This window comes from Olea europaea, chromosome 1 (genome assembly GCF_002742605.1).
Source record: "Olea europaea var. sylvestris chromosome 1, O_europaea_v1, whole genome shotgun sequence".
Lineage (NCBI taxonomy): Eukaryota > Viridiplantae > Streptophyta > Magnoliopsida > Lamiales > Oleaceae > Olea > Olea europaea.
This window is the reverse complement of record NC_036237.1, coordinates 20549072-20555661: the sequence shown is the minus strand read 5'-3', so window position 1 is coordinate 20555661 and position 6590 is coordinate 20549072.

Below are 6590 nucleotides of genomic sequence, written 5' to 3'. Positions count from 1 at the left end.
CGCAAAAGATATAAGTCAACATCTATCTAAAAATAAAGGTAAAAGTTTCTCTCAAGTATAATACTCGAGAATTATTGGAAGTCTAATGTACTTGATGAGTTGTACAAGACCAAACATAGCCTACATAGTTAGTCAACTTAGTAGATACACGAGTAACTCAGGAACTGGTTACTGGAAAGGAATAGTAAAAATACTAAGGTACTTAAGATATACTTGTAATTTAGGACTGCATTATACTATATATCCAGTGGTCATTGAAGGATATAGTGATGCTAATTGGATATATGATATAAAAGACTCAAAATACACTAGTGAATTTGTGTTCACATTAAGAGGTATAGCTTATTGTGTAAATCTTCTAAACAAATAGTTATAGTCAGATCTACCATGGAATTTGAGTTTGTAACACTAGATAAATCTGGTGACGAGGCTGAGTCTTACATAACTTCTTAGAGGATATTTCAAGATGGTCAAAACTCGTGCCAGCAATTTCCATACATGTCATAATCAATAAGTAATTGGAAGGATATAGAGTAACATGTATAATGGTAAGTCTAGGTATATGTGTCGTAGACACAATACCCTAAGGCAGCTACTCTCAACTAGTTTTATCTCTATTGGCGATCTAATGTCAAAGGATAACATTGCGGATCCACTGACCAAAAGGTTAAATAGAGAGTTAGTTGAAAAATCAGTGAAATAAATGTGACTTAAGCCCTTGAACGGGTATGTTAATATAAAGGAGACCCAAAGTAGTTGACTGGAGATCTCAAAATCTAGGTTTAAAGGGACAACTAATTGTAAAGAATTAACTAAATCATTATGGAGGATGTTACTTTCCTGTTCATTTTAATGATGCAACAATGATACCTGTAATGATGAAGGATAAACAATAGGTTTTTAATGATTCTTATGTGTTGAAAATCGAGCAAAATAATACAGATTACTTGCAATAAGAAATCACTTATTTAAGAGAGAAGTTGGGCCGCTTCTAAGAAAATTGTATGCGGTTCAATTCTTAGAAAGAAATGGAACCAGATATATGTTGTGGGCGAAAAATGAACGTAATAATAAGAACTAAATTGTGTTAGGAAGGTCCAGTGTGGAATATATCATCATTTACATAAACAACAGAATAGTTCAAAGATAGTGCCCCTACTAGTCAGTTAGTAAAATAAATATGTTTTCATCAGAAAAGGTTCAAAGGTTAATACTACTTATCCTATGCAGATTTCAATCGTGAAACTATATCACTAAGTCTTTATGTTTCACATTTCTATGTCTTTCCCAATTTTTATTCATATGTGGATTGTTAAAAAATGGCTTTTTGAGCTTATTTTTGGCACAATTTTAGGTGGGACCCATTGGTTCAATAAGGAAGATCAAAATTGATCCACATTCTTATCTAAGCATCAAAATCATATGTTTGCTTGCCAAATATGATAAACCTATGAATAAGAAATTGAAGTTTAAAGTAGACCATTGGAAGATAATTTATGTTGGAGGGACAACAATATATAAATTTATCCCACATAAGAAGTTGATAAAAGCAAGGAATCGCTTTATATATGGTTACACTTTGGAAGAGTACAATCATGTGTAGTGTAGAGGTTCTTTCCATATTAATGTGGATAGGAGTGCAAATCAAGGACTAAAATTGTACATCAAGTCTTGAACACATGTGTGAGCGTGACTTGCGTACTCAAATATTGGGCCAAACAAAGCAAAAATTGGCTCCTTAGGAGTGTCCATGTTTTGCTAATTTTTGCTTTCTCCAACTGAATTTTTAGTTTTTAAAGCTATTAAAACTCCAGTAGTTTTTGTCATTATGGTATTGAGTTAATGGACAGATTTACTCATCATTCATGGGGGAGGGGGGGTTAAGTTTATAACTAAGCTTGTTTTTCCATTATTCAACACCAGAAAAATTATGTACCCTTCTGTATAATTTTCAATTCCAATTCTCAGAAAATTTTCTTTTCCGTCTAAATCTTGTGGTGCTATTCTGACATAAATTCATTTCTCCAGAGTAGAAATTGAAATGCTCAAATTCTACCTGTTCTTCTATGGTATCTTTGAAGAAGACGTCAAAACTAAACCTCAAGTACCCACGATGAGGAATCGAATTTGTTTTAAGGAAATTATGTACACACAGGCCTCAGTTTACATATTTATAGTATTTTTAGCACTTAACATATTTCTACAGTTTCCATTCTCTGTTTGTTTATGTTCTTACTGAAATAAATAAAATTTATATTATTCTATATTCTTATAACAAGTGTAACGGCCCTGCACAACAATGACATACACTAACATTCTGATTTAAACTGCTGAACAATTCCAAATAAATAAACAAGGAAAGTAAAGATATTTGTACAACATCGAATATTATGTCGTCCAAGAGCAAAAGGAAAGAAAGGAAAGACTTCAAAGATGGTCCAATTTATTAAGTCCAAAATTCTACATACAACATAAGGATAACATAGCAAAAAATAAAGGAAAATAAATAGTCATAAATGATTTGAACTCAAGAAATTTCAACTACAGAAAACTAAAGCAAAAAGACGTTTCTTTCCTCGATTCTGAAAAAATGCATCTTCAAACAACTTTCCAGCTATAATTCAAAAGTTTACAAATAATCAAACATAAACCCGAAAACAGCTCATTTTATATGAGAATACTAATTCTTAAGATGAAACGTGCACATTCAATATATAAAAGCAATGTAAACTATCATATATGGACCATTCCTTTATTGATAATGCTCCTTTAGATCTATCCATATTTCATAGGTAGATTCAGAGTACAAGATACTAGTCGAAATCTCCTTGGATACGAAATTGAGAATCCATGAAGTAACAAGCTATTGTTACTGATCCACAAATTGAACAGCTCTTGATTGCCATCAGGTCGCAAAATGGTTCAATTAATGAGCCCCAATTTATTTTTCATAGATAAAGCGATCATCATTGATCAGCTCCAAGATACATTATTGTCTGCAAATAGCTGATGCAAAACAAGAACAAAGCCATGATTATCCGAATGATGAAGAAAATGTGAATTGGATCCATCATCGATTGCTAAATTGTTCATTGATGATAGAGAGCTATTTGGAGTTGGAGAACTATTTGGGGCATCTGTAGCCATCGCCAAAGAAATAATTGTTGCTTAGAAGGGAGATAATATGGATGAGATGGGTATAATAGAACGGATTAGGAAGAAAAATAGAGGAAGAACATGGGAAGATGAAAAAGAAAAGAATGAAAGGAAAGAAAAATAGCAGAAAAAGAAAATTAAAGTTAAAAAAAATATATAGGAGAAGAAAATTAAGAAAAAGAAAAAATCTCAATTCTTTCATGGCATATAGTGTAATTTTCAAAACAACACGGCATGCCTTTAAATACACCATAAATATTCAGCTTTTACAGCATGCAAAGAATGTATGCCATCATTTACTGCATACATTTTGTGCATGCCATAAAGTAGTCTATTTTTACGGCATGTCCTTTTTGCATGTTGTAAAAAGTTAATTTTGCTGCAGTCAATAAATTGGGGTCGTCTATGAAATTGAACGAAGAAAACTATCTGTTGAAGTTATAAACTATTGAAATCTGTAAAATGAGTCAAACAAAAATTAATCTGGAGGAGGAAAGGGTGCTAGATGTTAAAAGCAAGAAGATCCGTTGAAATCGAATTAATATGAGAACGAGTTCAAAGTCACGACGAGAGAATGCTAAACTAAGGCTACAAGAGGACTTGTTCCCCATCTAAGGTCGACATTTACAAAAGAAGAAGTTGGCAGTAATGGCCATACAGAAAATGGTTGAAGAACTCGAACATTAATTACGGAACATGCTTTAAGCGCAAAAATAAGGATCCTAGAAGCTAGCCTACTAAATGAGGTACAGTTTTAAAAACCTTCGAGAAGATGAGTAATCCACAATCTCTATCATCTTCAATCAAATCTATAGAGCCTACACCTTCAAGAGGAGATTATAGTTATCTAAGCAATAATAACTGGATAATCTTTTATCTTTAGCTACCAGATAATGGAAGTATAATTAATGTATTATATGAAAAAGGTTTTGATCGAATGTAGAAATATCATCTCTGGATTACTATGTCGAAGTCTCGCTACTTAACCGAAGGTGGCCTAGTCCCTTGCGAACAAGTCACTCTATTAATAAAAAGTGGAGAAGAGCCCTAGGAAAAATCTGCATACAACAGAATTCTTGAACATGTCATGAAACAAACATAATTATCTCCCTCCATTAATCATAAGTGAGATTTTTGATGAATAAAGATGAATTGTCCTTAAAATATAATCAGAAAATCCTGCATAGGGATTATGAAAGTAACATAAGAGAAAGAGCCATAAAAGCTGTTAAGAAAATGCTTAACACCTTTGGCCCAATGATTGAACCCAATAGCTGAGCCCAAGCTTATGACCCAGTTTGCCCCCATTCTGTGCAAACTCGTGTTCCTCCAAAATGCGACTTTATTCAGTTTTAATTGGACGGAGCAGATTGTGCCAAGTAGAGTTAGCTGAACTGTTGGATGTATCTGATTTTCATTATACTAACCCTAAACATTTCATTTGCATCTATTCGAGAGACTTCTAGGGTTTGTTTTTCTTGTTTGCTCTCTGTAATTTTCTTCTCTCTAAAAACTCCTGGTTTTTGGTTGCAATCTCTGAGTTGTTTTAGATGCTCTTGGTGAGATCTAGCTTGTTGTACTTTGTGTAGAGATTGTGTTTGTTCTTTGGTGAACTGTAAGGCTCGATTACTTGGTGTAATCTATCGTTCGTGTCTGTGAGAGAAAAATAGGTTCTGAGGGCTGATCTTTGGTAGATCTGAAGTTTATAAACTTGTATTGACACTCTTTTGTTGGCTTCTAGTGGATTAAAGCGTTAACCACTTCGGTGGAAGCTCAACGTGGTGACGTAGCCCATTCTTGGGTGAACATCTGGGCCTACGAGTGAAAAATAATCGTGTTCTTTTTAATTTTTGTGATTTTACTTCGAGTATTGGGACTGTTAATACCAACAGTGGTATCAGAGCACTGTCGATCTAATATACAATCCGGCTCTTTGGTTTCTGGTGCCTTTCTTGATGGATAAAGGGTTAGATCTTTACAGATCTACACTTGGAAGTTTTCGATCCACTGCTCCTGCTGAAAAGTAAAATAGTTTTGGTTTTCACTAGTTTACACTTACACACTGAGACATCTAGGTAACGAGTATCTAAACCTCTCTTTTATTTGGCGCCTGAATTATTGTTTAGAATATATATACTTGAGAATCCTTGATAGAAGCCCTCTTTGATCCGCCTCTGTCTAGGATTCCTTTTGAGAAACCAAGAATCTTAGGGGACAAGATTAACATCTTCTTCAAGGTGACTAGAATCGCCAAATCTTGTTACATGTTATCTGTCTGTGTGTAATAATTTTTCTGTGCGCTTCAGTGTGATCTATTTTTGTTACATTTTGTTTCACTATGTGTGCAAAAGTGTAAAATCCCGGCCTGCAGGTCTTGTATGTTGTCTTATTTTTTAAAAATAAAAAAAATTATTTTAAAGCTGTTGAAATTAACATTTGTTTTCAAAACCAAATATGACAAGTACTAAAGTTGACATTGAAATCTGGAATGGAAAAGGGGATTTTTCTCTTTGGAGTCAAAAGATGAAGGCAATTTTGATGCAACATAATTGTGTGAAAGCACTGGATGAGTCTTGGGAAGAAGAAGTCATAGAAAGAAAAGGAAATGAACAAAGTGATACTGCATGGAGCTTGATTTTCTTGCATCTATCTGATAGTGTCATTAGAGAAGTAGGAAAGACTGAGACTAGTGAAGGAATTTGGACTAAACTTGAATTACTTTATAAAACAAAATCACTCCCCAATAGATGTTATCTTTGGAAACAATTCTTTAGTTTCAAATTTGATCCACATCTTGATCTTGAAGCAAATCTTACCAAATTTAACAAATTAACTCAAGATCTCACAAACAGTAGTGAAACACTTTCTGATGAACAATAGGCAGTAGCCTTACTATCTACTTTACCTGAAAAATATAAAGATTTAAGAAATGCTCTTGAATATGGAAGAACCTCCATTACTGTGGAGATTATTGTTACTTCTTTAAGAAATAAAGAACTTGAGTTTCAAAGTGAATCCAAATCTTCCTCTATTGGTTTTGGTTACAAAGTCAGAGGAAATGATCAATTCAAAAGAAACAACAATAACTTTTCAAATAAAAATTTTGGAAAAACAAAAGAATGCAATGGAAATTTTCATAAAGGTAAAGCCAAATTCAATCATAATAATAATAAGGCAAAAGGAAAGAAATGCTACGTTTGTGGAAAGATGGGTCACTTTATAAAATACTGCATGAAAAGGATTGATGAACTGAAAAACATCAATAAAATTGGAGGTGGAGCTGCAATTGCTTATGAGGAAGCTGCAGGCTCAAATGGACAAGTCTATGTGACTAGTCAATCTATGGTCAAGGATGAATGGATCCTTGATTCAGGGTGTACATTTCACATGACACCTTGCAGAGAATACTTTACTGATTTTCTTGAAATTAATGG